The sequence below is a fragment of the Scyliorhinus torazame genome, chromosome 5 (assembly GCF_047496885.1).
Source record: "Scyliorhinus torazame isolate Kashiwa2021f chromosome 5, sScyTor2.1, whole genome shotgun sequence".
Lineage (NCBI taxonomy): Eukaryota > Metazoa > Chordata > Chondrichthyes > Carcharhiniformes > Scyliorhinidae > Scyliorhinus > Scyliorhinus torazame.
In genome coordinates this window covers 146,105,378-146,130,927 of record NC_092711.1, presented here as the reverse complement: position 1 = coordinate 146,130,927, position 25,550 = coordinate 146,105,378, and the positions used below count along the sequence as shown (strand labels likewise).

Sequence of the window (25,550 nt, the reverse complement as noted above, 5' to 3'; positions counted from 1 at the left end):
GGATGCTCCTGGCATTGAAGAAGACACACTTTAAACCACCTTCCTGCCTGCTGGTACACTCCTGCAACTTTAAAACCTTACTCATGACCTCACTACTCTCAACCTCCTGTATACTGGAGCTACAATTCAGGTTCCCAAGCCCCTGCTGAACTAGTTTAAACCCTCCCGAAGAGCATTAGCAAATTTCCCCCCCAGGATATTGGAACCCCTCTGGTCCAGGTGTAGACCATCCCGTTTGTAGAGGTCCCACCAACCCCAGAATGAGCCCCAAATATCCAGAATTCTGAAACGCTCCCTCCTGCACTATCCCTGTAGCCACGTGTTCAACTCCTTTCTCTCCCTATTCCTAGTCTCGCTATCACGTGGCACGGGTAACAACCCAGAGATAATAACTCTGTTTGTCCTAGATCTAAGTTTCCACCCTAGCTCCCTGAATTCCTGTCTTACATCCCTATTCCTTTTCCTACCAATGTCGTTGGTACCTATGTGGACCACGACTTGGGGCTGCTCCCACTTAAGGATCCCGAAAACATGATCCGAGACATCACGCACCCTGGCACCTGGGAGGCAACACGCCAACCGCGAGTCTCTCTCGTTCCCACAGAATCTCCTATCTATCCCCCTAACTATGGAGTCTCCAATGACTAATGCTCTACTCCTCTCCCCACTTCCCTTCTGAGCAACAGGGGCAGACTCTGTGCCAGAGACCTGTACCCCATGGCTTACCCCTGGTATGCCCCCTCCCCCCAACAGTGTCCAATGCGGTATACTTGTTACTAAGGGGAACGACCACAGGGGATCCCTGTACTGACTGCTTCCTCCCAGCCCCTCTCACCGTCACCCATTTATCTTTATTCTTCGGAGTAACTACATCCCTGAAGCTTCTATCTATGACCACCTCTGCCTCCCGAATGATCCGAAGTTCATCCAGCTCCAGCTCCAGTTCCCTAACGCGGTTTCTGAGTAACCGTTATGTTCTCCGGCATGGTCTACTAGATTATTGTACATTGTTGTATCATTCACACAGTTCAGTGATAATAAAATACATTCGCGGCGATTTTTAGCACAGAAAAGGAGTTGGTCATGTAAGCCCAATTTTAAAAAAGGGAGGGAGGGAGAAAACGGGGAATCATAGACCGGCTAGACTGACATCAGTGGTGGAGAGAATACTGGAGTCAATTACTATGGATGAAATAACTGAACCATTTGGAAAGTGGGACAGGATCGGTCCAAGTCAAGATGGATTCACTAAAGGGAAATCATGCTTGACAGACCTTCTGGAATTTTTGAGGATGTGACCAGAGTGGACAATGGTGAAGCAGTGGATGTTGTGTATCCGGACTTTCAAAAGGTTTTTGACAAGCTCCCACATACGAGATTAGTGAGCAAAATTAAAACTCATGGTATGGGGCGGCAGGTTGGGGGTGGGGGGGGGGGGGGGGTTGGGGGGGGGGATGGGGGGGTCGGTGGTAATGTATTGACGTGGATAGAGAACTGGTTGGCAGACAGGAATCAGAGAGTGGGAATAAATGGGTCATTTTCAGAGTGGCAGGAAGTGACTAGTGGGGTACTGCAGGGTTCAGTGCTGGGATCCCAACTGTTCACAAAATACACTAATGATTTGGACGAAGGAATTGCATGCAATATCTCCAAATGTGCAAATGACACTAAGCTGGGTGGCAGAGTGTGCAGTGAGAAGGATGCAAAGAGGCTGCAGGGTGACTTCGACAGGCTGGCTGAGTGGGCATATACTTGGCAAATGCAATATAAAATGGGTAAATGTGAGGTTATCCACTTTGGTGGCAAACGCAGGAAGGCAGATTATTATCTGAATGGTGGCAGTTTAGGAACAGGGGAAGTGTAACGAGGCCTGGGTGACATGATGGAACAGTCGCTGAAGGTTGGCATACAGGTACAGCAGGTGGTGAGGAAAGCTAATGGCGTGCTGGCCTTCATAGCGAGAGGATTTGAGTATAGGAGTCGGGATGTCTTGCTGCAGTTATACAGGGCCTTAGCGAGGCCACACCTTGAGTATTGTGTGCAGTTTTGGTGTCCGAGTTTGAGGAAGGACATCCTTACTATTGAGGGTTTCCAGCGAATGTTCATCTTACTAATTCACAGGATGGCAGGACTGACATTTGAAAGACAGGATCGACTGGGCTTGTACTCACTGGAGTTTAGAAGAACGAGAGGGGATCTCATAGAAACATAGAAAATCCTGATGGGACTGGACAGGCTAAATGCGGGAAGAATGTTCCCGATGTTCGGAACTTCCAGAACTAGGGGGTCCCAGCCTAAGAATAAGGGGTAAGCCACTCAGGACTGAGGTGAGGAAGAACGTCTTCTCTCGGAGAGTTGTGAGCTTGTGGAATTCTCTGCCACAGAAAGCTGTTGGGTCCAGTTCATCGGATATATTCAAGAGGGAGCTGGGATTGGCCCTTGCAGCTAAAGGGATCAAGGGTATGGAGAGAGAGTGGGAGTGGGATACTGAATTTGCATGATCAGCCATGATCGTATTGAATGGTGGTACAGGCTCGAAGGGCCGAATGGCCTACTCCTGCACCTATTTTCTATGTTTCTATGTCGGGGTTGAGCATTGACAAGAAAGTACCAAGAGAAAAGGTGGAGATTTCACACATAAGCCACTAGAATTATTATTTTTCTTTGAATGTATGTGTAATTTAGCTGCTGTCGTAATCTCACCGGCACACATTCTACGCATCCATCTCTCTCTCTTTATTTCCTAATTGTTGCAGCAAACTTGGCAGCGATCGTGATCCTGTCCCGAGGAAGATGTGGCTACTCCCGATGTATCACCTGCTACTTGGTGTCTATGGCAGTGTCAGACTTCACAGTCATTGTTAGCTCTGTAATACTAAACCGGATTGTTGGCATTTATTTCCCATTCACTTTCCTGTCCATCACACACGTATGTCGTTGCCGGGCTGTCCTAAACTGCACAGTGTTTGGAGTTTCTGTATGGCTAACAGTGGCTTTCACCTTTGACAGATACGTGGCAATTTGTTGCCAAAATCTGAAAACAAAATATTGCAGAGCGAAGCCAGCGGCAGTTGCCATCGTGGCAATTTGTATATGTTGCTTTTTTGCATCTTCTTTCCTGTATTTGATTTATAAACCGTTGTACATAATTAATGACGTGCCCTGGTTCTGCAGTGTAAAGGTCATGTTTTACACATCACCAGTATGGATCGCATATGACTGGATAATCCGCATTTCCACTTGGCTCTCATTCATTCTGATTATATTGCTCAATGCAATATCGGGGAGATATTTCTGTCTGTGAGAGCAATAACATCTGACCCAATACCACGCAGATTTGCGATGCGTCAACATCTCTCTCACTTGCATTGCAGCCAATCACTGTCCGTTTCTTCCTGCCTCTGTATTTGTTCTCGACCTGATGCACTTGTGACTTTTTCAGCTCTGATGTGAAACGACAAATGTCACTTAACTGATTCTCGCACAGCTCTTTTCTGTGAAACTGCGATTCAGCTTCGTTGAACATTCTGCTGGACAACAATAAAGCATCATTCCCTGACCGGGAATTGAACCCGGGCCGCGGCGGTGAGAGCGCCGAATCCTAACCACTAGACCACCAGGGAAACTGACAAACCAGGTTTTAACCCGTCTGACAGTATAGCATTCGCCTTTCATTCTTATTTCCCAGTTTTAATTAGAAATATACAAAATTACATATTTAGAATGAACAGAAGTGACATCTTTAGCTAATCACAACAGCAATTGTTGTTCGCTGGAACATGAAATCGACAGTGAGGTGAAATAGCCCAACAAGCTGCTCATGTGTCACTTCCAATTTCCAAAACCCACCAACTTGATCACTGTGGCTCCTGTGAAACTTACAATGCAACATCCGGCAGACATTCATCAGTAAATAGAAATAACTCATTTCAATTGTTAAAAACATTTTTTGTCGCAATTAGGTTTTGATCAAAATTTGAAGTTTCCAGTTTATGTTGATATTTTTCTGAAGTGAACTATCACGTTTGCTGAACATAAACAAACTCCCCTGTTTCAGACAGGGCAGGAACATTAAAACTTACTCATCTGTAATTATGAGGCAAAGCTTCCTCGTTCCGATTTGTTGTTAAACATTAACACAACACGTCATCTCACAGCCTTGTGACATTTACACTTTTGGAATGTGTTTCTCTCTTCCCCGGCTCCACAGTGGGTGAGAGAGGGACAAGCAGCAGGATTTTACCCTAATTCTCCATTCACCCGCTGCCAGCAGAATGCGGGGACTGCAGCTTCAATCAGCGGCTAACTGCCCATCCCGGGGACATTGTAACCAGGAGCAAAGCTCCCAATACACCGAGCACAGGCTCAGAAACATGCAGGTAGATTATACCCCGCTCACTTAACCTCCGAGCAGCATTTACACAATCCCTCAGTGAGTATCATTTCCTTTGAGCTTCTTCTGTTGTATTCAGCTCCTGTAACCTCAATGGACTGAATAATTTGAGTTCGAAGTTTTCTTGTCATCACGCCCGAGATTCGGATCCTGATCGTGGGGGGGGGGGGGGGGTTATTATGTCTGTGTGAGCATCAAAATCTGGCCCAATACCCCTCAAATTTTCGCTAGCTTCAGAACCTCTCTCACTTTGCAGCCAATCACTGTCCGTTTCTTCCTGCCTCTGTATTTGTTCTCCACCTGCTGCACTTGTGACTTTTTCAGCTCTGATGTGAAACAACAAATGTCACTGAACTGATTCTGGCAGAGCTCTTTTCTGTGAAACTGCGATTCAGTTTCATTGAACATTCTGCTGGACAACAATAATTGATCATCCCCTGACCGGGAATCGAACCCGGGCCGTGGCGGTAAAAGCGCCGAATCCTAACCACTAGACCACCAGGGAAACTAACGATAAAAGTTGAAACCCGGGTTGACAGTACATCACTCACCTTTTATTTTGATTTCAGAGTTTTCATTAGAAGTATACAAAATTACATGTTTAAAATGAACACAAGTGACATCTTAAGCCAATCACAACACCAATTGTTGTTCGCTGTAACATGAAATCGACAGTGAGGTGAAATAGTCCCAAAAGCTGCTCATGTGTAACTTCCAATTTCCTAAACCCACCAACCTTATCACTGTGGCCCCTGTGAAACTGACAACACGTCATCCGGCGTACATTCATTCGTAATTTCAAATAACTCATTTTAATTTTTGAAAACATAGTTAATCCTTTTCGCAATTAAGTTTTGATCAAAATTAGAATAGTTTCCAATTTTTGTTGATCTTTTTCTGAACTGAAACTATCACAGGTTTGCGGAACAAACACAAACTCTCCTGTTTCACACTGGGCAGGAATATTAAAAAGTACTCATCTGTAACTATGAGGAAAGCTTCCTGGTTCCGATATGTTGTTAAACGTTAACACAACACGTCATCTCACAGCCCTGTGACATTTACACTTCCACAAGTTTTGAATGAGATTATTTCTTCCCCGGCTCCACAGTGGGTGAGAGAGGGACAAGCAGCAGGATTTTACCCGAACGCGGGGACTGCAGCTTCAATCAGCGGGTTACTGCCCATCCCGGGGACACTCCAACCAGGAGCAAAGCTCCCAATATACCGAGCACAGGCTCAGAAACATGCAGGTAGATTATACCCCGCTCACTTAACCTCCGAGCAGCATTTGTACAATTCCTCAGTCAGTGGAACATCCTTTGAGCTTCTTTAGGTGTATTCAGATCCTGTGACCTCAATGGACAGAATAATTTCAGTGAGAAGTTTTCTTGTCATCACGTTGGAGATTTGCACCGAGATCGGGGAGATATTTCTGTCTGTGAGAGCAATAACATCTGACCCAATACCACGCAGATTTGCGATGCGTCAACATCTCTCTCACTTGCATTGCAGCCAATCACTGACCGTTTCTTCCTGCTTCTGTATTTGTTCTCGACCTGATGCACTTGTGACTTTTTCAGCTCTGATGTGAAACGACAAATATCACTTAACTGATTCTGGCACAGCTCTTTCCTGTGAAACTGCGATTCAGCTTCGTTGAACGGTTTGGTGGACAACAATAATTCATCATTCCCTGACCGGGAATTGAACTCGGGCCGCGGCGGTGAAAGCGCCGTATCCTAACCACTAGACCACCAGGGAAGCTGACAAACAAGGTTTTAACCCGTCTGACAGTATAACATTCGTCTTTCATTCTTATTTCCCAGTTTTAATTAGAAATATACAAAATTACATATTTAGAATGAACAGAAGTGACATCTTTAGCTAATCACAACAGCAATTGTTGTTCGCTGGAACATGAAATCGACAGTGAGGTGAAATAGCCCAACAAGCTGCTCATGTGTAACTTCCAATTTCCAAAACCCACCAACTTGATCACTGTGGCTCCTGTGAAACTTACAACGCAACATCCGGCAGACATTCATCAGTAAATAGAAATAACTCATTTCAATTGTTAAAAACATTTTTTGTCGCAATTAAGTTTTGATCAAAATTTGAAGTTTCCAGTTTATGTTGATCTTTTTCTGAAGTGAAACTGTCACGTTTGCTGAACATAAACAAACTCCCCTGTTTCAGACAGGGCAGGAACATTAAAACTTACTCATCTGGAATTATGAGGCAAAGCTTCCTCGTTCCGATTTGTTGTTAAACATTAACACAACATGTCATCTCACAGCCTTGTGACATTTACACTTTTACAAGTTTGGAATGTGTTTCTCTCTTCCCCGGCTTCACAGTGGGTGAGAAAGGGACAAGCAGCAGGATTTTACCCTAATTCTCCATTCACCCGCTGCCAGCTTCAATCAGCGGCTAACTGCCAATCCCGGGGACACTGTAACCAGGAGCAAAGCTCCCAATACACCGAGCACAGGCTCAGAAACATGCAGGTAGATTATACCCCGCTCACTTAACCTCCGAGCAGCATTTACACAATCCCTCAGTGAGTTGCCCTTCCTTTGAGCTTCTTCAGTTGTATTCAGCTCCTGTGGCCTCAATGGACTGAATAATTTCAGTTCGAAGTTTTCTTGTCATCACGCCCGAGATTCGGACCCTGATCTGGAGGATAATTGTGTCGGTGTGAGCAACAAAATCTGGCCCAATAACACGCAGATTTGCGCTTGCGTCAACATTTCTCTGTCCGTTTCTTCCTGCCTCTGTATTTGTTCTCGACCTGACTTTTTCAGCTCTGATGTGAAACGACAAATATCACAGTTAACTGATTCTGGCACAGCTCTTTCCTGTGAAACTGCGATTCAGCTTCGTTGAACGGTTTGGTGGACAACAATAATTCATCATTCCCTGACCGGGAATTGAACCCGGGCCGCGGCGGTGAAAGCGCCGAATCCTAACCACTAGACTACCAGGGAAGCTGACAAACAAGGTTTTAACCCGTCTGACAGTATAACATTCGTCTTTCATTCTTATTTCCCAGTTTTAATTAGAAATATACAAAATTACATATTTAGAATGAACAGAAGTGACATCTTTAGCTAATCACAACAGCAATTGTTGCTCGCTGGAACATGAAATCGACAGTGAGGTGAAATAGCCCAACAAGCTGCTCATGTGTAACTTCCAATTTCCAAAACCCACCAACTTGATCACTGTGGCTCCTGTGAAACTTACAACGCAACATCCGGCAGACATTCATCAGTAAATAGAAATAACTCATTTCAATTGTTAAAAACATTTTTTGTCGCAATTAAGTTTTGATCAAAATTAGAATAGTTTCCAATTTTTGTTGATCTTTTTCTGAACTGAAACTATCACACGTTTGCGGAACAAACACAAACTCTCCTGTTTCACACTGGGCAGGAACATTAAAACTTACTCATCTGTAATTATGAGGCAAAGCTTCCTCGTACCGATTTGTTGTTAAACATTAACACAACACGTCATCTCACAGCCTTGTGACATTTACACTTCCACAAGTTTTGAATGAGATTATTTCTTGCCTGGCTCTACAGTGGGTGAGAGAGGGACAAGCAGCAGGGTTTTACCCGAACGCGGGGACTGCAGCTTCAATCAGCGGGTTACTGCCCATCCCGGCGACACACCAACCAGGAGCAAAGCTCCCAATCCACCGAGAACAGGCTCAGAAACATGCAGGTAGATTATACCCCGCCTACCTAACCTCCGAGCAGCATTTACACAATCCCTCAGTCAGTGGAACATCCTTTGAGCTTCTTCTGTTGTATTCAGCTCCTGTGACCTCAATGGACTGAATAATTTGAGTTCGAAGTTTTCTTGTCATCACGAGATTCGGACCCTGATCGGGGCGGGGGGGCGGGGGGGGGGATTATTGTGTCTGTGTGAGCATCAAAATCTGGCCCAATTCCACTCAAATTTTCGCTTGCTTCATAATCTCTCTCACCTTGCAGCCAATCACTGTCCGTTTCTTCCTGCCTCTGTATTTGTTCTCCACCTGCTGCACTTGTGACTTTTTCAGCTCTGATGTGAAACAACAAACGTCACTGAACTGATTCTGGCACAGCTCTTTTCTGTGAAACTGCGATTCAGCTTCATTGAGCATTTTGCTGGGCAACAATAATTCATCATTCCCTGACCGGGAATCGAGCGCCGAATCCTAACCACTAGACCACCAGGGAAACTAACGATAAAAGTTGTAACCCGGGTTGACAGTATATCACTCACCTTTTATTTTGATTTCCGAGTTTTCATTCGAAGTATACAAAATTACATGTTTAAAAAGAACACAAGTGACATCTTCAGCCAATCACAACACCGATTGTTGTTCGCTGTAACATGAAATCGACAGTGAGGTGAAATAGTCCCAAAAGCTGCTCATGTGTAACTTCCAATTTCCTAAACCCACCAACCTCATCACTGTGGCCCCTGTGAAACTGACAACACGTCATCCAGCGGACATTCATTCGTCATTTCAAATAACTCATTTTAATTTTTGAAAACATAGTTAATCCTTTTTCTGAACTGAAACTATCACACGTTTGCGGAACAAACACAAACTCTCCTGTTTCACACTGGGCAGGAATATTAAAACTTACTCATCTGTAATTATGAGGCAAAGCTTCCTCGTTCCGATTTGTTGTTAAACATTAACACAACATGTCATCTCACAGCCTTGTGACATTTACACTTTTACAAGTTTGGAATGTGTTTCTCTCTTCCCCGGCTTCACAGTGGGTGAGAGAGGGACAAGCAGCAGGATTTTACCCTAATTCTCCATTCACCCGCTGCCAGCTTCAATCAGCGGCTAACTGCCAATCCCGGGGACACTGTAACCAGGAGCAAAGCTCCCAATACACCGAGCACAGGCTCAGAAACATGCAGGTAGATTATACCCCGCTCACTTAACCTCCGAGCAGCATTTACACAATCCCTCAGTGAGTGGCCCTTCCTTTGAGCTTCTTCAGTTGTATTCAGCTCCTGTGGCCTCAATGGACTGAATAATTTCAGTTCGAAGTTTTCTTGTCATCACGCCCGAGATTCGGACCCTGATCTGGAGGATAATTGTGTCTGTGTGAGCATCAAAATCTGGCCCAATACCACTCAAATTTTCGCTTGCTTCATCATCTCTCTCACTTTGCAGCCAATCACTGTCCGTTTCTTCCTGCCCTTGTCTTTGTTCTCCACCTGCTGCACTTGTGACTTTTTCAGCTCTGATGTGAAACAACAAATGTCACTGAACTGATTCTGGCAGAGCTCTTTTCTGTGAAACTGCGATTCAGCTTCATTGAACATTTTGCTGACAACAATAATTCATAATTCCCTGACCGGGAATCGAACCCGGGCCGCGGCGGATCCTATCCACTAGACCACCAGGGAAACTCACGACAAAAATTGTAACCCGGGTTGACAGTATATCACTCACCTTTTATTTTGATTTCCGAGTTTTCATTAGAAGTATACAAAATTACATGTTTAAAAAGAACACAAGTGACATCTTCAGCCAATCACAACACCGATTGTTGTTCGCTGTAACATGAAATCGACAGTGAGGTGAAATAGTCCCAAAAGCTGCTCATGTGTAACTTCCAATTTCCTAAACCCACCAACCTCATCACTGTGGCCCCTGTGAAACTGACAACACGTCATCCGGCGGACATTCATTCGTCATTTCAAATAACTCATTTTAATTTTTGAAAACATAGTTAATCCTTTTTCTGAACTGAAACTATCACACGTTTGCGGAACAAACACAAACTCTCCTGTTTCACACTGGGCAGGAATATTAAAAAGTACTCATCTATAACTATGAGGAAAGCTTCCTGGTTCCGATATGTTTTTAAACGTTAACACAACACGTCATCTCACAGCCCTGTGACATTTACACTTCCACAAGTTTTGAATGAGATTATTTCTTGCCTGGCTCTACAGTGGGTGAGAGAGGGACAAGCAGCAGGATTTTACCCGAACGCGGGGACTGCAGCTTCAATCAGCGGGTTACTGCCCATCCCGGGGACACTCCAACCAGGAGCAAAGCTCCCAATATACCGAGCACAGGCTCAGAAACATGCAGGTAGATTGTACCCCGCTCACTTAACCTCCGAACAGCATTTACACAATTCCTCAGTCAGTGGAACATCCTTTGAGCTTCTTTAGGTGTATTCAGATCCTGTGACCTCAATGGACTGAATAATTTCAGTGAGAAGTTTCCTTGTCATCACGTTGGAGATTTGCACCGAGATCGGGGAGATATTTCTGTCTGCGAGAGCAATAACATCTGACCCAATACCACGCAGATTTGCGATGCGTCAACATCTCTCTCACTTGCATTGCAACCAATCACTGACCGATTCTTCCTGCTTCTGTATTTGTTCTCGACCTGATGCACTTGTGACTTTTTCAGCTCTGATGTGAAACGACAAATATCACTTAACTGATTCTGGCACAGCTCTTTTCTGTGAAACTGCGATTCAGCTTCATTGAACGGTTTGGTGGACAACAATAAATCATCATTCCCTGACCGGGAATCGAACCCAGGCCGCGGCGGTGAGAGCGCCGAATCCTAACCACTAGACTACCAGGGAAACTGACAAACAGGGTTTTAACCCGTCTGACAGTATATCATTCGCCTTTTATTCTTATTTCCCAGTTTTAACTAGAAATATACAAAATTACATATTTAGAATGAACAGAAGTGACATCTTTAGCTAATCACAACAGCAATTGTTGTTCGCTGGAACATGAAATCGACAGTGAGGTGAAATAGCCCAACAAGCTGCTCATGTGTAACTTCCAACTTCCAAAACCCACCAACTTTATCACTGTGGCTCCTGTGAAACTTACAACGCAACATCCGGCAGACAGTCATCAGTAAATAGAAATAACTCATTTCAATTGTTAAAAACATTTTTTGTCGCAATTAAGTTTTGATCAAAATTAGAATAGTTTCCAATTTTTGTTGATCTTTTTCTGAAGTGAAACTGTCACGTTTGCTGAACATAAACAAACTCCCCTGTTTCAGACAGGGCAGGAACATTAAAACTTACTCATCTGTAATTATGAGGCAAAGCTTCCTCGTTCCGATTTGTTGTTAAACATTAACACAACACGTCATCTCACAGCCTTGTGACATTTACACTTTTACAAGTTTGGAATGTGTTTCTCTCTTCCCCGGCTTCACAGTGGGTGAGAGAGGGACAAGCAGCAGGATTTTACCCTAATTCTCCATTCACCCGCTGCCAGCAGAACGCGGGGACTGCAGCTTCAATCAGCGGCTAACTGCCCATCCCGGGGACACTGTAACCAGGAGCAAAGCTCCCAATACGCCGAGCACAGGCTCAGAAACATGCAGGTAGATTATACCCCGCTCACTTACCCTCCGAGCAGCATTTACACAATCCCTCAGTGAGTATCATTTCCTTTGAGCTTCTTCTGTTGTATTCAGCTCCTGTGACCTCAATGGACTGAATAATTTGAGTTCGAAGTTTTCTTGTCATCACGCCCGAGATTCGGACCCTGATCGGGGGGGGGGGGGGGGCGGGGGGTTTTTGTGTCTGTGTGAGCATCAAAATCTGGCCCAATACCACTCAAATTTTCGCTTGCTTCATCATCTCTCTCACTTTGCAGCCAATCACTGTCCGTTTCTTCCTGCCCTTGTCTTTGTTCTCCACCTGCTGCACTTGTGACTTTTTCAGCTCTGATGTGAAACGACAAATATCACTTAACTGATTCTGGCACAGCTCTTTTCTGTGAAACTGCGATTCAGCTTCATTGAACGGTTTGGCGGACAACAATAAAGCATCATTCCCTGACCGGTAATTGAACCCGGACCGCGGCGGTGAGAGCGCCGAATCCTAACCACTAGACTACCAGGGAAACTGACAAACAGGGTTTTAACCCGTCTGACAGTATATCATTCGCCTTTCATTCTTATTTCCCAGTTTGAATTAGAAATATACAAAATTACATGTTTAGAATGAACAGAAGTGACATCTTTAGCTAATCACAACAGCAATTGTTGTTCGCTGGAACATGAAATCGACAGTGAGGTGAAATAGCCCAACAAGCTGCTCATGTGTAACTTCCAACTTCCAAACATTAACACAACACGTCATCTCACAGCCTTGTGACATTTACACTTCCACAAGTTTTGAATGAGATTATTTCTTGCGGGCTCTACAGTGGGTGAGAGAGGGACAAGCAGCAGGGTTTTACCCGAACGCGGGGACTGCAGCTTCAATCAGCGGGTTACTGCCCATCCCGGCGACACACCAACCAGGAGCAAAGCTCCCAATACACCGAGCACAGGCTCAGAAACATGCAGGTAGATTATACCCCGCCTACCGAACCTCCGAGCAGCATTTACACAATCCCTCAGTCAGTGGAACATCCTTTGAGCTTCTTCTGTTGTATTCAGCTCCTGTGACCTCAATGGACTGAATAATTTGAGTTCGAAGTTTTCTTGTCATCACGAGATTCGGACCCTGATCTGGAGGGTAATTGTGTCGGTGTGAGCAACAAAATCTGGCCCAATAACACGCAGATTTGCGCTTGCGTCAACATTTCTCTCACTTGCAGCCAATCACTGTCCGTTTCTTCCTGCCTCTGTATTTGTTCTCGACCTGACTTTTTCAGCTCTGATGTGAAACGACAAATATCACTTAACTGATTCTGGCACAGCTCTTTTCTGTGAAACTGCGATTCAGCTTCATTGAACGGTTTGGTGGACAACAATAAAGCATCATTCCCTGACCGGGAATTGAACCCGGGCCGCGGCGGTGAGAGCGCCGAATCCTAACCACTAGACTACCAGGGAAACTGACAAACAGGGTTTTAACCCGTCTGACAGTATATCATTCGCCTTTTATTCTTATTTCCCAGTTTTAATTAGAAATATACAAAATTACATATTTAGAATGAACAGAAGTGACATCTTTAGCTAATCACAACAGCAATTGTTGTTCGCTGGAACATGAAATCGACAGTGAGGTGAAATAGCCCACCAAGCTGCTCATGTGTAACTTCCAACTTCCAAAACCCACCAACTTGATCACTGTGGCTCCTGTGAAACTTACAACGCAACATCCGGCAGACAGTCATCAGTAAATAGAAATAACTCATTTCAATTGTTAAAAACATTTTTTGTCGCAATTAAGTTTTGATCAAAATTAGAATAGTTTCCAATTTTTGTTGATCTTTTTCTGAACTGAAACTATTACACGTTTGCGGAACAAACACAAACTCTCCTGTTTCACACTGGGCAGGAACATTAAAACTTACTCATCTGTAATTATGAGGCAAAGCTTCCTCGTCCCGATTTGTTGTTAAACATTAACACAACACGTCATCTCACAGCCTTGTGACATTTACACTTCCACAAGTTTTGAATGAGATTATTTCTTGCGGGCTCTACAGTGGGTGAGAGAGGGACAAGCAGCAGGGTTTTACCCGAACGCGGGGACTGCAGCTTCAATCAGCGGGTTTCTGCCCATCCCGGCGACACACCAACCAGGAGCAAAGCTCCCAATACACCGAGCACAGGCTCAGAAACATGCAGGTAGATTATACCCCGCTCACTTAACCTCCGAGCAGCATTTACACAATCCCTCAGTCAGTGGAACATCCTTTGAGCTTCTTTAGGTGTATTCAGATCCTGTGACCTCAATGGACTGAATAATTTCAGTTCGAAGTTTTCTTGTCATCACGTTGGAGATTTGCACCGAGATCGGGGAGATATTTCTGTCTGTGAGAGCAATAACATCTGGCCCAATACCACGCAGATTTGCGCTTGCGTCAACAGCTCTCTCACTTGCATTGCAGCCAATCACTGACCGTTTCTTCCTGCTTCTGTATTTGTTCTCCACCTGCTGCACTCGTGACTTTTTCAGCTCTGATGTGAAACAATAAATGTCACTGAACTGATTCTGGCAGAGCTCCTTTCTGTGAAACTGCGATTCAGCTTCATTGAACATTTTGCTGGACAACAATAATTCATCATGCCCTGCCCGGGAATCGAACCCAGCTCCGCGTCAACATCTCCCTCATTTTGCTGAATTCCAGTCGATTTGTCAAGCATGATTTTCCCTTTCATAAATCCATGCTGACTGTCGTCTTTTATAATTTTTCCTACTTCAAGACTGTGAAAAAAACAACTTTACACCTTGGTTTCGATAAAACTAACTTCGTCTTTATTGACCAAAGTCTGCATGCAGATGGCTACAGGTTAGAGAGAGAGAGAGAGCTGTTAAGGTAAACCTGCTCATTCTTTCTCAAGCTCGCAAAGACATGGAGAAAACGTTCAATATTTATACAAAAGCTGTATCATTTTACAAAAACAGACCTTGTTCAAAAATGTCAATACAGTCATAACTTCTGATCAAACATGTTGTCATGGAAAGACCCTGACTCGGCTTATTTGCAGTATTTTGTCTTTAGAGGATTTAAGACGTGGTCCTATTTTGTTTTTCACCTCTGCCCTCATGATGCCTTGACGCAGATGAACCTAGGTCATGAGGAGGTTGTGTTATTGGGACATTCCTGGATCATGGCTTTGTTATCAGGTTTTACTAAGGTCAGGCACTATTTTCCCCCTTCTGGCCTTGTATGATACGATTATGTGGATTCTTAGCTTTGTCTAGTTTGTCAGGGTCTGAACTTGGCACTTAGCTGACACAGCTGTCTTACACTTTGTTATAGGCCGTAAAATTCTCAGCCATTGTCATCCAGGGTACCTGGGAATTATGCGTCCATGAGCTATTTGATGTTTTATTCCACACCCTGGACCAATCAAGAACAAACATACCCTTGTTGGAGGGTTTGGTATCGGTCCCTGCCATTCGGTTGTAAGGTTACACCTACTCTGCCCCATTGATGGTCCTTCTCCTGATTTACTAAAACATAGGGATCCTTGCGCAGTGCTCGATGGGATGGTAAGGGCAGGGGGATTCGAAACATGGGGATATCCAGGTTGATACCAGGCTAAAAATCTAGTCATCCCATAGCCAGCCGATCTCCAAATTTTCATATCTCCACCGAACCCCTGTGTTCGGTTTTGACGCAGTATCCACTCAACTGTTTCTGCTAAGTGGAATGGGAGTGATTGGAGAGGTAGCCCCTCCTTGGAATGGATGGGGATACGGGTACAAACCCAACAGTTACTTACATTCAATCTGTCAGTATAAATATATGACATACATAGAAAGCTATTAGCACACAGCTCTTGGTCAGTTTGTTCGCCTACTGTCGAATGGCCATTCAGACCAATTAGTCCAAATAGTCCAAATGTGATAATGAAGATCCTCATTCTGCGTCCTCGTTGGGGCTGAAACCAATCTTCTTACAATCCGATAGGTGTACCCAACTCGAACGTCCTTCGAGTTTAACGGCAGTCGGTGTAGTCAGCAATACTTGAAAAGGGCCGCTCCAGCGTTGCCCTAACTTCTCTCTGTCCCAATTCTTTATCAGCACGTAGTCTCCTGGTTTGACTACTGGATATCGAGGGATCTTTGTTCCGGCTGCTGCTGGGAGATGGGCGTGTTTTACCTGCGAGTGGAGAAACTTTAAAGAAAATGTTAATTGCTTCAAATAACTCAGCATTTTATCTCCCATAACGTGGAGGTCTACTCCCTCTAGGGGTTCTTCATGGGCATCCCAGGGAGTCCTCATTGGCCGACCGTAGACTATCTCTGCAGCTGACAGTCCGGACCGCCAATGTGGAGTAACCCTCATGTGAAACAGTGCCAAAGGCAATATCTTTAGCCAATTTAATCCAGTTTCTTCGGTCAATTTAGATAATTTTTCTTTTCAGGTCCCATTTGCTCTTTCTACAATTCCTGCTGCCTGTGGATGATACGCGCAGTGCAGTTGTTGTTTAATTTTGAGTGCTTCGCATAATTCATAATTGATTCGAGCCACAAAATGTGTTCCATTGTCTGAGCTCAGCATTCTGGGAATCCCAAATCGGGGAATAATTTCTGTCAATAGTAATTTTACCACCGTATGTGCAGTACAGTTGGTGGTGGGGAAGGCTTCAATCCATTTACTAAATACATCAATGATCACTAAACAATATTTATAGCATTGTACTTTAGGTAATTCAATAAAATCAAGCTGTATGCAGGCAAAAGGACCATCTGGCAAGGGGGTTGTTCCGGGAGGGCATTTAATGCCTTTACCCTTATTATTTTTCATGCAAATAAGACATCGATCCAGCCGCATTTGTGCTGCTGTATTCAGATCTGGGTGCCACCAAGTTTTCAAAAGTAGCTGTACCATTCCCTCCTTGCCAAGATGTGTACAAGAATGCAAATAATCAATAAGTATCGGCAATAACGAATCTGGAACACAAACTTGACCTACTGGGGTAAGCCAGAGGTTTTGTGTCAATGAGTGCGAACACCCCATTGACTTCCATAGTGTGCGCTCAGAATCAGATGCGTCCCTCTGTAACCTTTGAATTTCAGCTAACTCTGGCATGCCCTTTTCTGCTAGAATAGGTAGCTGATTTAAAGCCTGTGTACCCACTGCGGGAACAATCATAGGGGCTGATGCAGACGCTGCCTTAGCGGCTGAATCAGCACGGGCGTTTCCTAATTGCACAGGAGTGTCCCCGGAAGTGTGCGCAGCACATTTAATGATAGCCAGTTGACGAGGAAGTTGAATAGCAACGAGGAGATTTTTAACCCAAAGAGCATTTAGAATGGGAGAACCTGCAGAGGTAAGGAATCCACGTTGCTGCCAGAGGCGGCCAAAATCGTGGGTGACACCAAAAGCGTACCTAGAGTCTATGTACACATTCGCACTTTGGTCTTTGGCCAGAACACAAGCTCTAGTAAGGGAGAATAGCTCGGCTTTCTGTGCCGAGACTGGAATCTGGAAAGCAGCTGCTTCCAGAATGTCAGTGTCTGTAACAATGGCATACCCCGATTGCGGGACACCCATTTGGGAAATAGAAGAACTGCCATCAACATAAAAAGTGAGATCAGGATTATCAAGAGGGTGGTCAGTTAAATCGGGACGAGGTGCGGTAAGGAAGTGATTCCTAAGCAAACAATCATGTGGTGGATCAACAAGTACATCAGGGGGATGGTCGAGGAATGCTGCGGGATTTAAAGTGGAACAGTAATGGAAAGACAGATATGGGTTCTGTAATAGTGAGACCTCATATCGGCTCAAGCGGGCCTGTGTCAGATGTTGGGTCTGCTGAGATGTAAGGAGAGCCACAACAGAGTGTGAGGTATACACATGCACGGGCTGATGAAGGGTTAAATTAGAGGCTGCCTGAGCTAACACATGTACAGCAGTGAGAATTTGAGTGCAGGGGGGCAAACCACAAGCTACTGGATCCAATTTAGTAGAATAATAGGCAACCGGACGGCGTTGGTCACCATGTTCCTGTGTCAAGACACCCGTGGCACATAGGTCAAGAATATTAACATACAACTGGAAGGGCCTGTCATAAAGAGGTCTTCCTAGAGCCGGGGCGGAAGCCAGCGCGTTCTTGAGAGTAACAAAAGATTGCTGTGCTAAATCGGGTAGTTCAAACTTAAGGGGTGAATTCTGGGAGGAATAAGGAGTAAGCTCCTTAGTATGAGCAGTAACATTCGGAATCCATTGTCTGCAAAAGTTCACTAAACCTAAAAAGGCTCTCATCTGCTTTGGCGAGGTAGGAAGTGTGGTTTGCAAAATGGGAGTAATACGATCCTGCGTAAGGGAACGTTCAGTAGCGCTTATCAGAGCGCCCAGAAATTTAACCTGCCTCTGTCCTTTGTGTACTTTATTAGGTGGTATTACATATCCCCAGGAATGGAGACGGGTGAGCAGATAAATGGAGTCGCGTTCGTTAGAAGCAAAGTCAGGGCTAGCAAGGAGTAAGTCATCGACATACTGTATAATAGTAGATCCCTCCGGGGGTGTCAAAGTAGCTAATTGGGAGTGCAGTGCCTGTGAGAAGAGTGTCGGTGAATGAATGAAACCTTGCGGTAGCCTAGTCCAAGTGTACTGGTGCCCTTTGAATGTGAAGGCAAACAAATACTGGGATTCAGCGGCAAGGGGTATTGCAAAAAAGGCATGTTGTAAGTCCACAAGGGTAAAGACAGCTGCCTCAGGCGGGATATTACTGAGGATTGTAGCTGGGTTAGTGACCAGGGGATGCAAGGGTTCAACGATTTGATTGATACAGCGGAGGTCCTGGACCAAACGCCATTGAGACGGCCGCCCAACCTTAGGAACTGGAAGAATAGGAGTGTTACAGGGCGATTGGCACGGAACCAAAATTCCCTGTTGAAGGAAGGATTGTATCATGCTGGAGATTCCTTCCTGAGCGTCAGGGCGAATAGGGTACTGAGAAATGGAGGGCAGGGGCACACCGGACTTAACCTTAATGAGAACTGGAGGCACATTAGTAAGACCCACTTCGTGATTGGACGCAGCCCATAAGTCTGCAGGAATCTCTGGGGATGAGGAACGGTTGGTCCGATGGTGGTTCAATGTACCATCAACACAAAAGGGCTGTGAAAAATACTGTAACGTGCCTTCAGGGAAGGTCTGTCGTCCAGTATAAAAAGGATCACATTTTCCTTGGAGGGTAGCAACCAGAAAGCCCAGTGACCTGGCACTGTAGCCTGCATTGACAGTGAGGGTAACGTGAGGTGCCACTAGTCCAGACTGTTTCCAGAATACGAGGGGCACTTCAACAAGAAATGCAGAGCCCTCTTTTCCCTCAGCATGAGCGATGAAAGTAACCGCCACCGTGGACCCGAGGGAGTCCCGGTAGATGGTCTCCAAATCGGGCGAGCACCCCGTGTGGTCATAGCAAAGGGTCACGTGTGGATGAAGAACATGCAAGGGAGGTGAAAAATTGGAGTGATCAAAATCAACGGACCACCATTGGGGAGTGAAGAAAAGGGGTAAATTTCGAGGCTGGACTTGTGGAGCCATGGAGATCGTGACACCGTCGTCAACGCAAACAATCTCAACTTGTAAGGGACATAACAGATCACGGCCAGCAAGATTAACACCGAGGGTACGCGTGACAGTGAAGGGAATACAACATTGACGGTCATTAAATTGAACCAGAAGGGGTTTCGTGAGTTGGTATGTAGCCCCCTCACCCATAAAACCAGAAAGTTCCACATATTCGTCTGAGAGAGGAAAACAATACTGTTTAACTAACGTCAAATTCAACGTAGAAGCAGTTGCCCCTGTATCAATGAGGAAGGGGACGGGAATACCCTCAATGTGAATTGTAGCTGTGGGTTCCTCAGAGTGGTCGCCAGAGAGAACCGGGAAATTGGAGCGGGCCAGTCAATAGGGGTGGGAGTCAGTGAAGGGAGCATACCGCCGTGGAGGGGGTGCCCTGTCTCTGCGTGGAGCAGGGCAATCCCTAGCGTAGTGACCCGTCCGTCTGCAATTAAAGCAAGTGACACTGTCTCGGGTTGGAGGACAAGGCCGGGGAGGGCCTTGGTGACGTTCATATGGTGGGGCGTTCCTGCGAGGGGGTCGCTGGAAAAACTCCGACTTTATTCTGGGTGTAGGAGGGTCCCTTCTGAAAGCTTCGCGGTCACGGCCATTGCTCCAGTAATAAGAGATAGCACGTCGCATGTGGGATTTGGAGCTATCAGACCAATCCATATTATTAGTTTTAATACTGGTTGCTATGCGGTCAGGCACGACCTGCATAAGCAGCGCATTGAACTGGGGAGATTTCAACCCCGCATTAAAAGTCTCATCACCAGAATAAAGAGTGTAAATTCCACAAAAGCGGTCAAAAAATTCAGGACCCTCCTCCTTCGGAGTGGGTGTACAATCAAGAATTTTGGAGATATCTACAGGTTTACGGAGAGCACGCTTAAGTGCTGGAAACATTCAAGCGAGTTGAGCCTCATCTGATGGATTGTTGGTTTTAAACGCATCCCATGTGGTTCCATGATCCCCTAATTCTCGTTTCCATTTCTCACCTAAATCTGGGGGAAGGGATGAAAAAATAAGGGAATACTGATCCCTAGGGGTAGCACCATACACAGTCGCAGTTCTCCTCAGATATTCAGTAAAGCCCTCTGGATCCGTTTTATGTGACGGACAGTGAGCCATGATCAAACAGAGCTCCTGAGGTTTAAAAGCCTGCCATGTCTCAATAAATTGGTCGTCGTCATCAGTCGCTCGAGGGTTAACGAGACGTCGGATTGGAAAATTTGCAGGGGGAGGCGGTGGTGGAAAAGGCTCCTCTACCGGTCCTGTACTGATAGTTAATTCTTGGAAAGCCTGATTAACAGAGGTAACGGGCTGATCGAGGAAGGTGGTTGGTGCTTTTGAGCGAGTGCGTGTTGCAATGGGAGTAATAGGAGCAGGGAGATTATCGGCAGCAAGATTGTTACAAGGGGGAGGGTGAGAATGGGGCTGCCGCACCGTGGAGCTGGGAAGAGGTGGCCATGGGGGCATCGTGGGATTTAATTCCTCCTCCTCCTCCTCTGTATCAATCAAATAGGGAAACAACGGCATGCCAGAGGTAGTGGGAGGATCCTCCTGATTTTTAATCTGATGGGCTATTCCGACCTGCTTACCACCCGATGCAGTATTATCCCCCCCTTGATTCTTAGGATCTTTCCTGTCCCATAGTTCACATTCGAATTTCAACATTTCCCAGTCTTTGGTTTCTCCGTCTTTATAATCAGCAATCCCTCTCCTACGGGCATTGTCCCTCCAAGTCATTAACAAGGACAGTTTGTGTCGTCTGTCTGATTCTTTTTGCCATTTGGTAATTAATTTCTTCCATTTGGCTCCGGCATTCCGAGACCAAATGGCTGTCTCTGCCGCGGTGCAGTTTTCTAAATTCCAGGTACCACCTAGTGGCCAAATTTCAGATCCGAATTTCTTATTTAAAGCTGAAGACAAGAGGCGTAAATTGCGCTCCTGATCAGGGAACGTGGTGCACATAAAAAGCAAGGGAGAATTGTCCTCCGTTTTGTCCAGGCTCTGGCCCATGACTTTTAAGGAGTGGAAAAAAAATTAAAAGAGAGAGAGAAGAAAAAAAATGGGGAAAAACTGCCTTGTAAATTTAAAAATCAAAAATCCAAATCTGGTCCCTGACCTAGCCAAGCCTGTGTATCCCTGTCCTGGAAAAAAAAACAAGAGCAGGTGGTCCCTGACCTTAGGCTTTGAACGACAACCGGGTCCCAGACCCTAAGAACATTACTCTCAGTCAAATTTAGATTCGAACACCGTCACCTGTCAGTGTTATCCGTCAGGGACGAGGGGTCACAGCACCGATCCGAGAGAGAGAGAGAGACCAAGGTTAAAGCTTACCTTGTTGCGCCGTCCGTCTCCGCTCTCCGGGTTCGTGCTCGATCACTTGTTCGGTCCCCCACGGAAGCCACTCAGGGTATTGGTGAGGGCTCGCAGCGCTACTGTCGTCTTTTAAAATGTTTCCTACTTCAAGACTGTGAAAAAAACAACTTTACACCTTGGTTTCGATAAAACTAACTTCGTCTTTATTAAAAGAACAAAGAACAAAGAAATGTACAGCACAGGAACAGGCCCTTCGGCCCTCCAAGCCCGTGCCGACCATACTGCCCGACTAAACTACAATCTTCTACACTTCCTGGGTCCGTATCCTTCTATTCCCATCCTATTCATATATTTGTCAAGATGCCCCTTAAATGTCCCTATCGTCCCTGCCTCCACTACCTCCTCCGGTAGTGAGTTCCAGGCACCCACTACCCTCTGCGTAAAAAACTTGCCTCGTACATCTACTCTAAACTTTGCCCCTCTCACCTTAAACTTTATTGACCAAAGTCTGCATGCAGATGGCTACAGGTTAGAGAGAGAGAGAGCTGTTAAGGTAAACCTGCTCATTCTTTCTCAAGCTCGCAAAGACATGGAGAAAACGTTCACTATTTATACAAAAGCTGTATCATTTTACAAAAACAGACCTTGTTCAAAAATGTCAATACAGTCATAACTTCTGATCAAACATGTTGTCATGGAAAGACCCTGACTCGGCTTATTTTCAGTATTTTGTCTTTAGAGGATTTAAGACGTGGTCCTATTTTGTTTTTCACCTCTGCCCTCATGATGCCTTGACGCAGATGGACCTAGGTCATGAGGAGGTTGTGTTATTGGGACATTCCTGGATCGTGGCTTTGTTATCAGGTTTTACTAAGGTCAGGCACTATTTTCCCTCTTCTGGCCGTGTATGATACGATTATGTGGATTCTTAGCTTTGTCTAGTTTGTCAGGGTCTGAACTTGGCACTTAGCTGACACAGCTGTCTTACACTTGGTTACATAAGTTGGCTATTTTTCCCATCATGCTATTGCTGAGTTTGTACACTTTCACGGGTTACTCCCCTGTTTCAGACTGGGCATAAGCAAGAAACTTACTCATCTGTAACTATGAGGCAAAGCTTCCACGTTCCGATTTGTTGTTAAACATTAACACAATTCGTCATCACACATTTACACTTCCACAAGTTTTGAATGAGATTCTTTCTTCCCCGGCTCCACAGTGGGTGAGAGAGGGACAAGCAGCAGGATTAGGGCAGCACGGTAGCATTGTGGATAGCACAATTGCTTCACAGCTCCAGGGTCCCAGGTTCGATTCTGGCTTGGGTCACTGTCTGTGCGGAGTCTGCACATCCTCCCTGTGTGTGCATGGGTTTCCTCCGGGTGCCCCGGTTTCCTCCCACAGTCCAAAGATGTGCAGGTTAGGTGGATTGGCCATGATAAATTGCCCTTAGTGTCCAAAATTGCCCTTAGTGTTAGGTGGGGTTACTGGTTTATGGGGATGGGGTGGAGGTGTTGGCCTTGGGTGGGGTGCTCTTTCCAAGAGCCGGTGCAGACTCGAAGGGCCGAATGGCCTCCTTCTGCACTGTAAATTCTATGATAATCTATGATAATCTATGATTTTACCCAAACTCTCCATTCACTCGCTGCCAGCAGAACGCGTGGACTGCAGCTTCAATCAGCGGGTTACTGCCCATCCCGGGGACAGTCCAACCAGGAGCAAACCTCCCAATACACCGAGCACAGGCTCAGAAACATGCAGGTAGATTATACCCCGCTCACTTAACCTCCGCGCAGCATTTACATAATCCCTAAATGACTTATGCTTCTTTCGTTGTATTCAGCTCCTGAGACCTCAATGCACTGAATAATTTGAGTGAGAAATTTTCCTGATGCCACGCCCGAGATTTGCACCCAGATCTGGGAGATACTTGTCTCTGGTGAGCAATAACATCTGGCCCATTACCACCCAAATTTTGGCTGACGTCAACATCTCTCCGTCTCTTCCAGCATCTGTACTTGTTCTCGACCTGCTGCACTTGGACTTTTTAAGCTCTGATGTGAAACAACAAATCTCACTTAACTGATTCTGGCAGAGCTCTTTTCTGTGAAACTGCGATTCAGCTTCGTTGAACGGTTTGCTGGACAACAATAAAGCATCATGCCCTGCCCGGGAATCGAACCCAGCTCCGCGTCAACATCTCCCTCATTTTGCTGAATTCCAGTCGATTTGTCAAGCATGATTTTCCCTTTCATAAATCCATGCTGACTCTGCTCAATCCTGCCACTGTTTTCCAAGTGCTGTGCAATAATTTTGGGATTCTCAAATCCCTACAGTGCAGGAGGCTATTCACCGTATTTTATTACAATGAAATAAAGGTAACTACAAAGACATGAGGGAGGAGCTAGCCGGAGTTGATTGGAAAAGGAGCCTAGCAGGGAAGATAGTGGAACAGCAATGGCAGGAGTTTTGGGGGGTTATTAGGCCGGCACAACAGAAATTCATCCCAAGGAGCAGAATATATGCTAAGTGGAGGACAAGGCATCCATGGCTGATGAGGGATGTCAAGGACAGCATAAAAACTAAAGAAAAAGTTTACGAAGTGGCGAGGATTAGTGGGAAGCCAGAGGATTGGGAAGCCTTTAAAAGCGAGCAGAGGACAAATGTTGCTCGTTTTAGCCTTAGTTTAATTGCTCTTGTTCGATCACCTTTGCTCTTGAGTCACCAGGTATCTTTCTGATACCGCCACATGGTTCAAGTCCGAGTAATGATCAATAATCCAACACACCGCTTAGTAAGAGTTAAATCAACGGACATTTATTATATACAGTAAATACTTATACGTTAATTCTACTTCTAAGCTACTTCCTACAACTAACAGGCCAATACTTAACTTTGGGAATGGCCCACCAGGTCAGGGAAACGAATGGCCTTTCGTATGGGTTCTGAGCCTGCGGGATTCAAAGCTGGTACAGGTCGATAGCCAGGAGCGCCTATCTCGTAGCGAGTGTTGAAGTAAGACTTACCATTTTAGCAGCTGTTGCAGAAGGTCAGAAGGGTCTCGAAGGATGGAGAGAGGAGAAGAAGGGTGCAGAGAGATCGATTTGAACTTGGACTCTATTCTTATAGTCCCCAGAGGCTTCCCGCCTTCCGGGGCGGACCCTGTACCTGGTTCCAAGTGATTGGACTTTGTCCCAATCACTTGGTTCGATATTCTCCAATGCTGGAGCGATTCCTTGATCAATGGGCGGTTTTGGGGTGGTCGTTCACCTCTCTTTGTGTAGGCTCCTGCTGGCACCGAAAAGTCTGGCTTGGCTTTGTGTCTAATTTGTTGCACATTGTTCCCGGGGATTGCTAATTAATATTCAGATGGCCGGTGTGTTGTTCTGCTGATGGCTGCAGGTATCGATTCTGTCCGGCCTCCCCAGAGGTGAATACAGTTTTACCTGCAGCTGTCTGTTTGAGTCCTGTTGGCTGATTTTCCCATCAGCCTCTTCCGTTTGCCATTTTAAATCGGGGTTTGGCCATTCTAATCGGGAGTTAGCCATTTTCACTGGCTACAAGCCCTCCTTGTGATCCTAACGCGAAGCGTGAAGGATCACATCATTATGTTACTTTCCATTCCCAGACCCGGGGGGGGACACTTCCTTCATGGCCTCTGCACTGACCATAGCTATGCACAAAAAATTTTAACGAACAATTCTAAGGGCGCTATGTCAGACAGGGACATGCATTACAAAGCAATAAACTGGGAACCTCTAATTTATCCTTAAAATACTTAACTCGCTTAAACATTCCATTATCCTACCTTCCTCAATCATACAAC

General features: G+C 45.4%; 6 non-coding genes across 6 annotated transcripts; all 6 read right to left on the bottom strand.

Moving 5' to 3' along the window:
• Nucleotides 1–3,551: 3,551 nt before the first annotated feature.
• On the bottom strand, nucleotides 3,552–3,623 carry trnae-cuc (transfer RNA glutamic acid (anticodon CUC)). The gene has a single exon. It is a non-coding gene; the product is annotated as a tRNA-Glu (tRNA).
• Nucleotides 3,624–6,085: 2,462 nt separating this feature from the next.
• Nucleotides 6,086–6,157, bottom strand: trnae-uuc (transfer RNA glutamic acid (anticodon UUC)). Its single transcript has one exon. It is a non-coding gene; the product is annotated as a tRNA-Glu (tRNA).
• Nucleotides 6,158–7,311: 1,154 nt separating this feature from the next.
• On the bottom strand, nucleotides 7,312–7,383 carry trnae-uuc (transfer RNA glutamic acid (anticodon UUC)). Its single transcript has one exon. It is a non-coding gene; the product is annotated as a tRNA-Glu (tRNA).
• A 3,573-nt stretch (nucleotides 7,384–10,956) lies between these two features.
• trnae-cuc (transfer RNA glutamic acid (anticodon CUC)) lies at nucleotides 10,957–11,028 on the bottom strand. Its single transcript has one exon. It is a non-coding gene; the product is annotated as a tRNA-Glu (tRNA).
• Nucleotides 11,029–12,247: 1,219 nt separating this feature from the next.
• Nucleotides 12,248–12,319, bottom strand: trnae-cuc (transfer RNA glutamic acid (anticodon CUC)). The gene has a single exon. It is a non-coding gene; the product is annotated as a tRNA-Glu (tRNA).
• Nucleotides 12,320–13,187: 868 nt separating this feature from the next.
• On the bottom strand, nucleotides 13,188–13,259 carry trnae-cuc (transfer RNA glutamic acid (anticodon CUC)). Its single transcript has one exon. It is a non-coding gene; the product is annotated as a tRNA-Glu (tRNA).
• Nucleotides 13,260–25,550: the final 12,291 nt, after the last annotated feature.